Genomic DNA, 14802 nt, shown 5'->3' on the forward strand with positions numbered 1-14802 from the left:
GGGAAAGGAGAGAAAGTCACATCACTTAGACTCTGCCAAACCTCCCACTTCCCAATACCTGTTAAACTTACTTTTTTATGGTATTTGTTAAGTACCTACTATGTGCCATCCATTGAACTGAGAACTAGGGTAGATACCAACTAATCAATTTGGCCACCAACCATGTCCCACGTGGAACTCACTTTCTTATTCCCTATTTAACAGATTATATCACCGAGGCCCAGAGTTAAGTGACATGCTCAAGGTAACCCAGCCGGCAAATTGTCGAGCCAGGATTAGAACACAGGTTCTTCTGATTCCCAAGCCCTGCTCTATCCTCTAGGCCGTGCTGCTTCCTTGTCCAAGAGACCCTCTAACCCCTGGCCATAATAATAATAATATTGATGGTATTTGTTAAGCGCTTACTATATGCAAAGCACTGTTCAAAGTGCTGGGGAGGTTACAAGGTGATCAGGTTGTCCCACGGGGGGCTCACAGTTTTAATCCCCATTTTACAGATGAGATAACTGAGGCACAGAGAAGTTCCCCCTTCTAGACTGTGAGCCCACTGTTAGGTAGGGACCGTCTCTATATGTTGCCAACTTGTACTTCCCAAGCGCTTAGTATAGTGCTCTGCACAGAGTAAGCGCTCAGTAAATACGAGTGAGTGAATCAAAGAATGAATTAAGTGACTTGCCCAAAGTCACACAGCTGACAGTTGGCGGAGCCAGGATTTCAACCCATGACCTGTGACTCCAAAGCCTGTGCTCTTTCCACTGAGCCATGCTGCTTCTCCATCAATAGCAGCGAGGCTTAGTGGAAAGAGCACAGGCTTGAGAGTCAGAGGACTTGGGTTCTAATCCCAGCTCTGCCACTTGTCTGCTGTGTGATCTTGGGCAAGCCACTTCACTTCTCTGTGCCTCAATTACCTCATATGTAAGATGGGAATTAAGACTATGAGCATCACGTGGGACAACCTGATTACCTTGTATCTACCCCAGCACTTAGAACGGTGCTAGGCACATAGTAAGTGCTTAACAAATACCATAATAATATTATTATTATCTCCATTCTGCCCAAGACAACTTGCCCTCCCTTCAGGGATTGCATCCAACCTGATAAGCCTGTATCCATCTTGGCACTTTGAATAGTGCTTGACGCATAGCACTTAAAAAACACCATTTAAAAACAAAAGTCATCCCTTACCCAGGCTCTCTGGTCGATGTCACCAACTGCTCCTGAACCACATGCCTACAGCAGGAGCTGGGTTCTGTCAGACGGGGAAACCAAACCCCCAACATTATTTTTAACTGAGGAGTTTTATGGTTGGGAATTTTAATCTAAAACTTCTGTTTCCAGTCAAGACGCAAATGGTTTAGGTTGGCAGGGAAAAGGGGCCATCCCCAAGGGGCAGACACTGATGACAGATGACTGGGGCGACAGGACTCTGGGCCCCTGTAGACTTCTCTGTCAGCGCAGCCCAGGCCTGGAAATTAGAAGGACCTCGGTTCTAATCCCCACTTTGCCACTCGTTTGCTGTGTGACCCCGGCCCAGTCACTTAACTTGTCTGGGCAACAGTTACCTCATTTGTAAAATGGAGATGAAGACTCTGAGCCGTCTGTGGGACGGGAACTCTGTCCAACCCAATTATCTTGTATTTATCCCAGTGCTTTAGTGCATTGCCCAGCACACAGTAAGTGCTTAACTAATACCACAATTAAGAGTATTCATTCATTCATTCAATCGTATTTATTGATCGCTTACTGTGTGCAGAGCACTGTACTAAGCGCTTATTATTATTATTAGATTATTATTATTATTAGTGAGGATGGAAAGGTTGCAGGATCCCTTCTTCGGTGGGGCAGGGGGAACTGCAGCCTCTATGAGAAGGGGCTTCCACGGCTGGATTCCCATCTGGATCTTGGGATGCCACCTATCACATGGTTGAATAACAACCTTATTCTGAGCCCCATCATTACCCATTCTTAAAATGGGAGCCCCCTGAGGGATGGGGACCTATCTAATTCCCACCTCTGTTTTCTCACTCAGTGCTTAATAAGTGCTCTGCACCGAATAAGCACTTGTCTTGTGCCGTAGAGTCATTTCCAACCCCTGGTGACACCACAGACACATCTCTCCCAGAACATCCCCGCTCTCCAACTGCAATTGTTCTGGAAGTGGATCCGGGGAGTTTTCTTGGTCAAAATCCAGAAGTGGTATACAATTGCCTCCTTCCACACAGTAAACTTGAATCTTCATCCTCGACTCTCTCCCATGTTGTTGCTGCTCAGCACAGGTGAGTTTTGACTTGTAGCAGATTGCCTTCCATTCATTCATTCATTCAATCATATTTATTGAGCACTTACTGTGTGCAGAGCACTGTACTAAGCCCTTGGGAAGTACAAGTTGGCAACACATAGAGACGGTCCCTACCCAACAGTGGGCTCACAGTCTAGCCACTGGCCAAGCTAGGAATGGAATGGGTAGGCCTCTTCTTCACTCTCCGTCCCGTAGCTGAGACTGGTAGAGGACTGGAAACTCTCCAAGTGAGACCCTGAGAGGGGTGAATAAGCACTTAATAAATGCTATTATTCATTCATTCCTTCATTTATTCAGTCATATTTATTAAGCACTTACTGTGTGCAGGGCACTGTCCTAAATGCTTGGGAAGGTACAGTATAACAATAAACAGTGACATTCCCTGTCTACAATGAGCTCACAGTCTCTGGGGGGATACAGAGATCAATATAAATAAATAAAATTAAAGATATACACTTAAGTGCTGGCAGCTGGGAAGGGGAAGAAGAACAGAGAGAGAAAGTCAGGGCGATGCAGAAGGGAGTGGAGATAAGGAAAAGTGGGGCTTAGTCTAGGAAGTCCTCTTGGAGGAGGTGGGCCTTCAATAAGGCTTTGAAGGCTTTGCTACTACTTCTACTACCACTACTTGTAATAATAATAAATAATAATAATAATGGCATTTATCAAGTGCTATGTGCAAAGCACTGTTCTAAGAGCTGGGGAGGTTACAAGGTGATCAGGTTGTCCCATGGGGGGCACACAGGCTTAATCCCCATTTTACAGATGAGGTAACTGAGGCCCAGAGAAGTTAAGTGACTTGTCCAAAGTCACACAGCCGACAATTGGTGGAGGTGGGATTTGAACCCATGACCTCTGACTCCATAGCCCGGGCTCTTTCCACTGAGACATGCTGCTTCCCTGTACTACACTACACATTGGTTTACCACCATAGCTCTTTATCCTATAGCCCGTAGTCTTTCTTTGCACTTTTATTCCCAAAACTCTTACTTTATTTACCCTCACTACATCCCTTTGATGTAGGGAAAGGCAGTTATTATTATCCCTATTTTACAGATGAGGAAACTGAGGCATAGAAACGCTAAATATTTCTCCCAAGTTCATGCGGTAGGGAAGTCTGTTACCTGTTTTGATGTCTGTCTCCCCCTTTCTAAACTGTGAGCTCATTATGGGCAGCGATCGATTGTCTCTGTTGCTGAATTGTACTTCCCAAGTGCTTAGTGCAGTGCTCTGCACACAATAAGTGCTCAATAAATGCGATTGAATGAAAAATCAGTCAGTCAGTCTGTCACTGAGTCAGTCAGTCACATTTATTGAGCACTTACTGTGTGCAGGGGACTGTACTGAGTGCTTAGGAGACTAAGGGGACTACGAGAAGCAGCGTGGCTCAGTGGAAAAGAGCATGGGCTTTGGAGTCAGAGGTCATAGGTTCAAATCCCTGCTCTGCCAACTGTCAGCTGTGTGACTTTGGGCAAGTCACTTAACTTCTCTGGGCCTCAGTTTCCTCATCTGTAAAATGGGGATTAAGACTGTGAGCCCCCCGTGGGACAACCAGATTACCTTGTAACCTCCCCAGTGCTTAGAACAGTGCTTTGCACATAGTAAGCGCTTCATAAATGCCATTATTATTATTATTATTATTAGGGCATAACAATGAACAGACACGTTCCCTGCCCACAGCGAGCTTAGAATCTAGAGAATTCCCATCACTGGGATATGAAAACAGGTTTGCTAGCTCCCCGTCTCCCAACTTCCCATTACAACAACTTCCTTCCCTCGAAACAGGCCTCACATCATAAACCACTTCTAGACTGTGAGCCCAGTGTTGGGTAAGGACCGTCTCTCTATGTACTTCCCAAGCGCTTAGCACAGTGCTCTGCACACAGTAAGCGCTCAATAAATACGATTGAATGAATGAATGAATGCCCATGAGAAAATATTTATGTCACGAACCCCCAGCTCGTACCAGTCAGGAGTTTCCTAGATCAGGTTAGCCTCCGTGACACATAATAGTGAAACCAACCAAACCACCAAGATTATCGTGGAAAGTTTTACTTATTTTTTTTTTACCAATGTGTCAGGGAGTGACACACGCAAACTGTCACTCAAAGCCACTCCACCACGTGTCCAGTACCATTATGCTGGTGAAGGGAGCCTTTTCTGTTGATCCCATGGTTGAAGTTGGGAGAAGTTCCTGGCGATGTGGACCGCTGACCCTGCAAGCCTCCTCCTCAGAGAAGCAGCGTGACTCAGTGGAAAGAGCCCGGGCTTGGGAGCCAGAGGTCATGGGTTCTAATCCCGGCTCCACCACTTGTCAGTTGTGTGACTTTAGGCAAGTCACTTAACTTCTCTGGGCCTCAGTTACCTCATCTGTAAATGGGGATTAAGACTGTGAGCCCCCTGTGGGACAACCTGATCACCTTGTATCTCCCCCAGTGCTTAGAACAGTGTTTCACACATAGTAAGTGCTAACAAATGCCATCATTATTATTATTATTATCATTACTTCCGTCGCTAAGAACAATGCTTTGCACATAGTGCACACGATGCCTATTTGTATCAAGGCGGTTGTGTGGGTGTGTATGAGTGCTTTGAGATCTGTAGTCTGTTAGGGGAGATGGGGGAGTTTGGGTTTACAGCAGCGTGGTTCAGTGGAAAGAGTCCGGGCTTTGGAATCAGAGTTCATAGGTTCAAATCCTGGCTCCGCCAATAATAATACTAATAATAATAATAATAGCATTTATTAAGTGCTTACTATGTGGAAAGCACAGTTCTAAGGTGATCAGGTTGTCCCACAGGGGGCTCACAGTCTTCACCCCCATTTTACAGATGAGGGAACTGAGACCCAGAGAAGTGAAGTGACTTGCCCAAAGTCACACAGCTGACAAGTGCCAGAGGTGGGATTTGAACCCATGACCTCTGACTCCAAAGCCTGTGCTCTTTCCACTGAGCCACACTGCTTCTCAGTTGCCAATTGTCAGCTGTGTGACTTTGGGCAAGTCACTTCACTTCTCTGGGCCTCAGTTCCCTTATCTGGAAAATGGGGATGAAGACTGTGAGCCCCCCAAGGGACAGCCTGATCAGCTGGGAACCTCCGCAGAGCTTAGAGGTAGTACCTCACAGAGGTAGTACCTCGCTTAATGAATGCTATTAAAAAAAAATCAAAACGACCACCTTTTATCTATATTAGGTGTCATAGCACTGGCTCCATATGGCAGTTGTTGATTGGTCCAGGCCCGTTACTGGGTAGAGCTGGAAGAGAAAGCCACATCTGTACTTCCCAAGCGCTTAGTACAGTGCTCTGCACATAGTAAGCGCTCAATAAATACGATTGATGATGATGATGATCTCCCTCCATCCCCACCCCCACGGGCCAACAATGACCTGTCCTCAAGTAGAGCATCCCATTTCTTTCACAAATTTCTTCTTCTTCTTCGCTGATGTTAGTGGGATCACAAACAGTCACTAGTCAAGCGAATTGCTGTGGGCTCACCACAGTTTTATTTATTTATTTTATATCCATGCTCAGCACTTATGGATGCACCTGGATGGATTCATAATCGTTTGTCTGTCTTTTCCTGATATCTGCACTGCTAACTGGTATATCCTTTATATATCTTTTATATATAAAAGATATATCTTTTATATCTGGCAAAATATAAAGATATATGATACATGATATATATAATATAAAATATAAAGATATATGGTATATCTTTTAGACTGTAAGCCCACTGTTGGGTAGGGACTGTCTCTATATGTTGCCAACTTGTACTTCCCAAGCGCTTAGTACAGTACTCTGCACACAGTAAGCGCTCAATAAATACGATTGATTGGTTGATTGATCCTCCTTTGTCTCCCTGCTCTCAGTATTAGCACTTTCACTCTCTCTGTCTCCCCGATGAGATTGTAAGCTCCTTGAAGGGAAGGAACGCGTATTTTACTTCAATTCCACTCTCCCAAATGTTTAATAGAGTACCATGCTTCGCTTTGTATTGTACGTTTGCCAAATTGTACTTTCCAAGCGCTTAGTACAGTGCTCTGCACACAGTAAGCACTCAAAAAATACGATTGAATGAATGAATGAATGTCCATATCTGCAGTTCATTCATCTGTATTAATGTCTGTCTCCCCCTCTAGACAGTAAGCTCATTGTGGGTGGAGAATGTGTCCATTATATTGTATTCTCCCTGTCAATTAGTACAGTGCTCTGCACACAGTAAGAGCTCAATAAATACGATTGAATGAACGAACGAATGAATGTCCATAACTGCAATTCATTCATCTATATTAATGTCTGTCTCCCCCTCTAGACAGTACGCTCATTGTGGGTGGAGAATGTGTCCATTATATTGTATTCTCCCTGTCAATTAGTACAGTGCTCTGCACACAGTAAGTGCTGAATAAATACGATTGAATGAACAAACGAATGAATGTCCATAACTGCAATTTATTCATCTATATTAATGTCTGTCTCCCCATCTAGACAGTAAGCTCATTGTGGGTGGGGAATGTGTCCATTATCTTGTATTCTCCTGGTCACTTAGTACAGTGCTCTGCACACAGTAAGCACTCAATAAATACGATTGAATGAATGAATGAATGAATGTCCATAAATGCAATTTATTCATCTATATTAATGTCTGGATCCCCCTCTAGACAGTAAGCTCATTGTGGGAGGCGGATGTGTCCATTATATTGTATTCTCCCCATCAATTAGTACAGTGCTCTGCACACAGTAAGCGCTCAATAAATACGATTGAATGAACAAACGAATGAATGTCCATAGCTGCAATTTATTCATCTATATTAATGTCTGTCTCCCCCTCTAGACAGTAAGCTCATTGTGGGCTGGGAATGTGTCCATTATATTGTATTTTCCCTGTCATTTAGTACAGTGCTCTGCACATATAAGTGCTCAATAAATCCCAATTGACTGACTCACTGAAGCCAGTGGGGTTGGCTCCTACAGTCTTTTACTTCTTCTTCCCACTTCTGGTCAAAACTGCACAAGATGCCTATGTGTGTCAAGGTGGTTGTGAGGGTGCGTATGAGTGCTTTGAGATCTGTACGTCTGTTAGGGAAGATGGGTGAGTTTGTGTTTCCAGCAGCGTGGCTCAGTGGAAAGAGCACGGGCTTTGGAGTCAGAGGTCATGGGTTCAAATCCCGGCTCCGCCAATTGTCAGCTGGGTGACTTTGGGCAAGCCACTTCACTTCTCTGGGCCTCAGTTCCCTTAGCTGGAAAATGGGGATGAAGACTGTGAGCCCCGCGAGGGACAAGCTGATCATCTGGTAACCTACTCAGAGCTTAGAACAGTGCTTTGCACATAGTAAGCTCCTCTCTAGCTTTACTTCTATTTATTCTATTTGACTTGATGACTTGACACCTGTCCACATGGTTTGTTTTGTTGTCTGTCTCCCCCTCCTAGACTGTGAGCCCGTTGTTGGGTAGGGACCATCTCTATATGTTGCCAACTTGTACTTCCCAAGCGCTTAGTACAGTGCTCTGCACACAGTAAGCGCTCAATAAATACGATTGAATATATGAATAGTAAGTGCTTAACAAATACCAACATGATTATTATTAGTAATAATTGGTCCTTTTCTGTTAGCAAACTTGGAGGGAGTATGACTTTCTGCAGTGTATATCACCTGTATATATGTATATATGTTTGCACATATTAATTACTCTATTTATTTATTTATTTATTTATTTTATTTGTACATATCTATTCTATTTATTTTACTTTGTTAGTATGTTTGGTCTTGTTCTCTGTCTCCCCCTTTTAGACTGTGAGCCCACTGTTGGGTAGGGACTGTCTCTATATGTTGCCAATTTGTACTTCCCAAGTGCTTAGTACAGTGCTCTGCACATAGTAAGCGCTCAATAAATACGACATGATGATGATGATGATGCAGTGCCTCTCCCTCGTTCTCTCTCTTTACATCTATTTATCATTCCCTCCTTTTGCCTTTCTCTGCATCTGCTTCCCTCTGCCTCTATCTCTCCCTATTTGTGCCTCTGTCTGTCTCTCCCTGTCTCAGTCTCTGCTGACCATTCCCACCCTCTTCCTCTTTCTTTCCTCCTCCCTGCCTCTGCCTCTACCTCTCCTTGCCTCTATATCTCTGGCTTTCCCTGTCTCTGCCTTCCACTCTCTGGTGCCTATCTCTGTCCGTCTCTGCTTGTCTCTTCCTCTCCTCTCATCTTGGGCCATTGCCTTTGTCACAGAAGGTTGACCGCTGGGCCTCTTGGTATTTGAGATGACTTGGACCCTGTATTATAGGATTCCGAAGAAGAAGCCCATTAAGGTGACGCCCATAACCTTCCAAATGTCCACACTGCTCCAACTGGAAGGCAGAAACAATGGAAAATTCTTGCGCCAAACAGAAAAGATCCAATCCAAACAACTATTCTTCTCCAGCTCTTCAGATGGAACGGCAAATCATGTGTAGGAGTTAGCACTGTAAATACTGAAATTGGGAATTTATGAAAAACAGATTTAGTGGGCATCACCCAGTCTTATTGGATAATAACACTTTCGATCTCATCACCTCACTCCTGGCGTCTCTCACAAGTTGGAAATTTGCTGTAATTATTTAATTAGAGTCAAGTTCTTGGCTAAAAATCTCCTCAGTCTTCTTTCAATGCTGCTTGCTAAAGGTTTGGGTCATAAATGTATCCTTCTGCTGCCACTCACCTGTCTGTTTTAGTATCTCTGAGGTCTAGATTTCCCCTCAAATGTGTATGCTGGCTTAAATAGGAGTTAAATAGCTTTGTTTGTACAATTCAATCAATCAATCAATCAATTTATTGAGCACTTACTGTGTGCAGAGCACTATACTAAGCGCTTGGGAAGTACAAGTTGGCAACATATAGAGACGGTCCCTACCCAACAGTGGGCTCACAGTCTAGAAGGGGGAGACAGAGAACAAAACAAAACATGTTAACAAAATAAAATGAATAGAATAGATATGTACAAGTGAAATAAATAAATAAATAGAGTAATAAATACGTACAAACATATATACATATATCCAGGTGCTGTGGTGAAGGGAAGGAGGTAAGGCGGAGGGGATGGAGAGGGGAAGGAGGGGGAGAGGAAGGAGGGGGCTCAGTCTGGGAAGGCCTCCTGGAGGAGGTGAGCTCTTAGTAGGGCCTTGAAGGGAGGAAGATAATTTTTTGAGAGATTTTTGAGAGATCTCGTGCAAAATAAGAGCATTTTCAGAGACGGGGGAAGTGTTCCTGACAACGTGCCAGGGTCCCTTATAAGAGAACCCCACAAAAGCTCCTGTGTTCCCCCAACTCTAGCTGCAGCCCAGCCTAGTTACCCCAAGAATGAAGTGAGGGGTGAAGGGTTTTGAAGAAATGCTGTTTATTGGAGACTGGGTGCTGGAGCCCTGCCATTCCCCAACATCTGGTGGGCCTGGACAGTGGCTCCCCGCAACCCAATGGGGCCGGGAGGCCTCCCCTTCTCCCTGAGAGGGTGAGAAAAACGAAGCCCAAGGGACCCACACAGAACCCCAGAGACCAAACTCCCCACTATTTCCCCAAGTAGGTACTCGTACATATTTATTATTCTATTTATTTTGTTAATGATGCACATATAGCTTTAATTCTATTTGTTCTGACAATTTTGACACCTCTCTACATGTTTTGTTTTCTTGTCTGTCCCCCCACTTCTAGACGATTAGCCCATTGTTAGGTAGGGACCGTCTCTGTATGTTGCCGACTTGAACTTCCCAAGCGCTAAATACAGTGCTCTGCACACAGTATGCGCTCAATAAATACAATTGAATGAATGAATGAAGTCCCCTCCCCCTTCACCCCTTCTAAATATGTCACATTCCTCCCCAGTTCCTCCCTGGAGGTGGATTTCCTCAATCAATCAATGAACCATTCGATCAGTTGTATTTATTAAGCATTTACTATGTGTACAGCACTGTACTAACTGCTTGAGAGAGAATACAAAACAACAGAATTGGCAGACACGTACCCTATCCAATCAATCAATCAATCATTGCTCAATAAATGCCACTCACTGATTAATTATACAGTGTGTGCGTTTATGTATGTATAGGAGCTTGTAGATGTGTGGCTGATTTTCATTTTCAGAGAAAATGCTCCTTTTTTTCCTCCCTCCTAGCTGTAATTAATTATTGTGTCTGTCTCCCCAATTAAATTACAAGCTCTTTTAGAGTCAGAATAATGTCCTATACTTGGTTCTCTTCCAAACTCCTATTCATCCCTGATCGTATCATGTGTTTGGTGAAAGATAAAAAAGCAGCGTGGCCTAGTAGAGGAGCAGGGTCCTGGGAATCAGAGGACCTGGGTTCTAATCCGGAGTCTGTCACTGGCCCGCTGTGTGATTTTTGGCTTTGTCATTTAACTTCTTTGTGCCTCAGTTTACTCATCTGTAAAATGGGGATTCAAACCCTATTCTCCCTCTTTTTCAGACTGTGAGCCCCACTGGGTACAGGGTCAGGGACTAATAGCATATACTCTATTTAACTTACATATTCAGTCTATCACCAAATCCTGTCAGTTCTACCTTCACAGTGAATTATAAAATCCACCACTCTACCTCTCCCTCCATTCATTCATTCATTCATTCATTCATTCATTCATTCATTCAGTTGTATTTATTTAGTGCTTACTGTGTGCAGAGCACTGTACTAAGCACTTGGGAAGTTCAAGTTGGCAACATATAGAGATGGTCCGTACCCAACAACGGGCTCACAGTCTAGAAGGGGGAGACAGACAACAAAACGAAACACTCCAAAGTGTTACCATATTTATCGAAGTACTTATTTCCCACCTTGGCTACTTGCATCAACCTCCTTGCTGACCTGCCTGCCTCTTGTCTCTCTCCTTTCCGGTCTACACTTCTCACTGATGTCCAAAACATTTTTCTGAAAAAATGATCCATCCTTATCTCTCTACTCAATCAAACAATCACTTAATCATATTTAGGTTTAGCCTGAAGAAATGCAAACCAAGAAGAAGCTGAGGACTGACCGTTAAGAAAGGACAGGTGACCCCACACTAATACAGAACTGAAGGGTCCCCCGCCCCAGCGACTCCAAGAGACAAGATGGGGACTCGATCGCTGCCTGGGCAGATGGAGCCATTTTGGGTTTCCTTCAGCTTTCAAGAGCAGGGCTCAGGAAATAAGATTTTGATCTTGGCAAATACGATTTCCAACCCAGAATTTAAAATCCATTTATATTTTCTAAATGATATTCTCCCTGACACATCCACTGAAACTGAATTTTAGCTGCTGAACTAAGAATACAAATGGGGGAAAAAACTCATCTCCTACTATCTCTGGCCTGGAATGCCCTCCCTCCTCAAATCTGCCAAACAACCAATCAATCAATCAGTCGTATTTATTGAGCGCTTACTGTGTGCAGAGCACTGTACTAAGCGTTTGGGAAGTACAAGTTGCAAACATATAGAGACGCTCCCTACCCAACAGTGGGCTCACAGTCTAGAAGGGACTGTGAGGGAACTACGCTTCTCCCCTTCAAATTCTATAATTCTAATTATGATCCTGTAATTCTATTTATTCATATTAATGCCTGTTTACTTGTTTTGATGTGTTTATATCTATAATTCAATTTATACTGATGCTATTGATGCCTGTTTACTTGTTTTGGTGTCTGTCTCCCCACTTCTAGACTGTGAGCCCATTGTGATCAGGGATTATCTCTCTTTGTTGCTGAATTGTACTTTCCAAGCACTTAGTACAGTGCTCTGCACGCAGTAAGCGATCAATAAATATGATTGAATGAATGAATATTTAGTGAATGCTTACAGTGAGCAGAGCAGTGTACTTGGCCCTTGGGAAAGTACGATGTAACAGAGTTGTAGACGTAACCCCTGTCCACATTGAGCTTACAGTCTAGATAAGGAGGCAGATATTAATTTAAATAAATGAACTAAAGATAGGTACATAATAATAATAATGATAATCATGGCATTTGTTAAGCACTCTCTATGTGCCAGACACTGTATTAAGTGCTGGGATAGATACAAGCAAATCAGGTTGGGCACAATCCCTGTCTCATGTGGGGCGCACAGTCTCAATCTCCATTTTCCAGATTAGGGAACTGAGGTACAGAGAAGTGAAGTGACTTGCCCAAGGTCACACAACAGACAAGTGGCGGAGCTGGATTAGAACCCATACCTTCTGACTCCCAGGCTGTGCTCTAGCCATCACACAATGCTACTTCTCCCAATGAAAGTGTTGTAGGGTTCAAAGAACTCCAATGTTTGTCCATCTACTTCCTCATCAAACAGGAAATTCCTTATCATCGATTTTAAAACTCTCAATCAGATCCCCCTTCTCCCTGATATCCTACTACATCCCAATCCACAGACTTCACTCCTCTAACACCAATCTACCCACTGTACCTTGATCTCACCATACTCTCTATTCATTCAATTGTATTTATTGAGTGCTTACTGTGTGCAGAGCACTGTACTAAGCACTTGACTCCCTGCCCACATCCTCCTTCTAGCCTGGAATTCCTTCCCCCTTAAGATTCGACAGTCCATCTCTCTCCACGTCTTCAAATCTCTACTAAAAATCACATCTTCTCTAAGAAGGCTTCCCTGTCCAATAAATTTGATTGATTGATTGATTACTGTATCTACCACACCACTTAGTTCAGTGGTTGGCACATAAGTGCTTAACAAATATCACTCCTTCTCCTTCTTCTTCTTCTTCTTCCTCTTTCTTCTCCTCCTCCTCCTCCTTCTTCATCTTCTCTGAAGTCCTGCTTAATAATAATAATAATAATAATAGTAATGATGGCATTTATTAATAATAATAATAATGATAGTATTTGTTAAGCACTTACTATGTGCAAAGCACTGTTCTAAGCGCTGGGGAGGTTACAAGGTGATCAAGTTGTCCCATGTGGGGCTCACAATCTTAATCCCCATTTTCCAGATGAGGGAACTGAGGCCCAGAGAAGTGAAGTGACTTGCCCAAAGTCACACAGCTGACAATTGGCGGAGCCAGGATTTGAACCCATGACCTCTGACTCCAAAGCCCAAGCTCTTTCCACTGAGCCATGCTGCTTCTCTTATTAAGTGCTTACTATGTGCAAAGCATTGTTCTAAGCACTGGGGGAGATACAAGATGATCAGGTTGTCCCACGTAGGGATCACAGTCTTCATCCCCATTTTACAGATGAGGTAACTGAAGCTCAGAGAAGTGAAGTGACTTGCCCAGAGTCACACAGCTGACAACTGGCGGAGCAAGATTTAGATCTAGAATGTGAGCCCGCTGTTGGGTAGGGACTGTCTCTATATGTTGCCGACTTGTACTTCCCAAGCGCTTAGTACAGTGCTCTGCACACAGTAAGTGCTCAATAAATATGATTGAATGAGTGAATGAAAGATTTGAACCCATGACCTCTGACTCCAAAGCCCGGGCTCTTTCCACTGAGCCACACTGCTTCTCGTCTTCCTGAAGGCCTGGCTCAGTGGAAAAGAGCACGGGCTTTAGAGTCAGAGGTCATGGGTTCAAATCCCGGCCCTGCCAATTGCCAGCTGGGTGACTTTGGGCAAGTCACTTAACTTCTCTGTGCCTCAGTTCCCTCATCTGTAAAATGGGGATTAAAACTGTGAGCCCCCCGTGGGACAACCTGATCATCTTGTAACCTCCCCAGTGCTTAGAACAGTGGTTTGCACATAGTAAGCACTTAATAAATGCCATTATTATTATTATTATTATTATTATTACATATCTAGAATGAGAGGACTTAGTCACTCTTCTAATGCCTGCCTGTTCTGAATATCAAACCAGCAATTCAGAAAGAATAAAAGACATGTGGAATTTGGTCAGAACCTGAAAGAGAACCCTGCCTTAGCACGTTGAAAAACTATAAAACCTCGATTACCTATAACCTCAAACAATATATCTATTGATAATCTATATCTGCACGTTCCCTATTCACAATGAGCTTATAGTCTAGAGGTCTCTGGGTCTTTGTTTCCTCATCTATGAAGTGGGGTTAAGACACCTGTTCCTCCTACCTTTTAGATTGTGAGCCTTGCCTGGGACAGAGACTGTGTATGATGGATAATCTTGTACCTACCCTAGTGCTTAGCACAGTGCTTCACACCCACAGTAAGTACTTAATAAATACCGTTGAATGCAGGATGGCAGTTAGGTGAGCGATTGCAGCTGGAATCTTGCCAAAGTGAGTGCTCTCAACTCTTACCGTGGATGTCATTTGCCTTTCCCCAGGCATTCACCCTGTGAACCTTTTGATTAAATGGCAGAAGGTGAGAACGACTAAAGAAATATGACCTGTCTTGAGCAGGGAGCTGACCTCCAAGAGGAAAACTTGAAGATTTGTCTGGAGTTTTCAGAAAAGGCTGTTCACAGATCACTAACCACCAACATGCCAATATTTTTCTTCTGCAAACCAGCCTGTGTAGAGGCCAAGAGAAGCACCGTGGCCTAGTCGATAGAGCACGGGCACGGAAGTCG

This window comes from Tachyglossus aculeatus, chromosome 3 (assembly GCF_015852505.1).
Source record: "Tachyglossus aculeatus isolate mTacAcu1 chromosome 3, mTacAcu1.pri, whole genome shotgun sequence".
In the NCBI taxonomy this organism is placed as follows: Eukaryota; Metazoa; Chordata; class Mammalia; order Monotremata; family Tachyglossidae; genus Tachyglossus; species Tachyglossus aculeatus.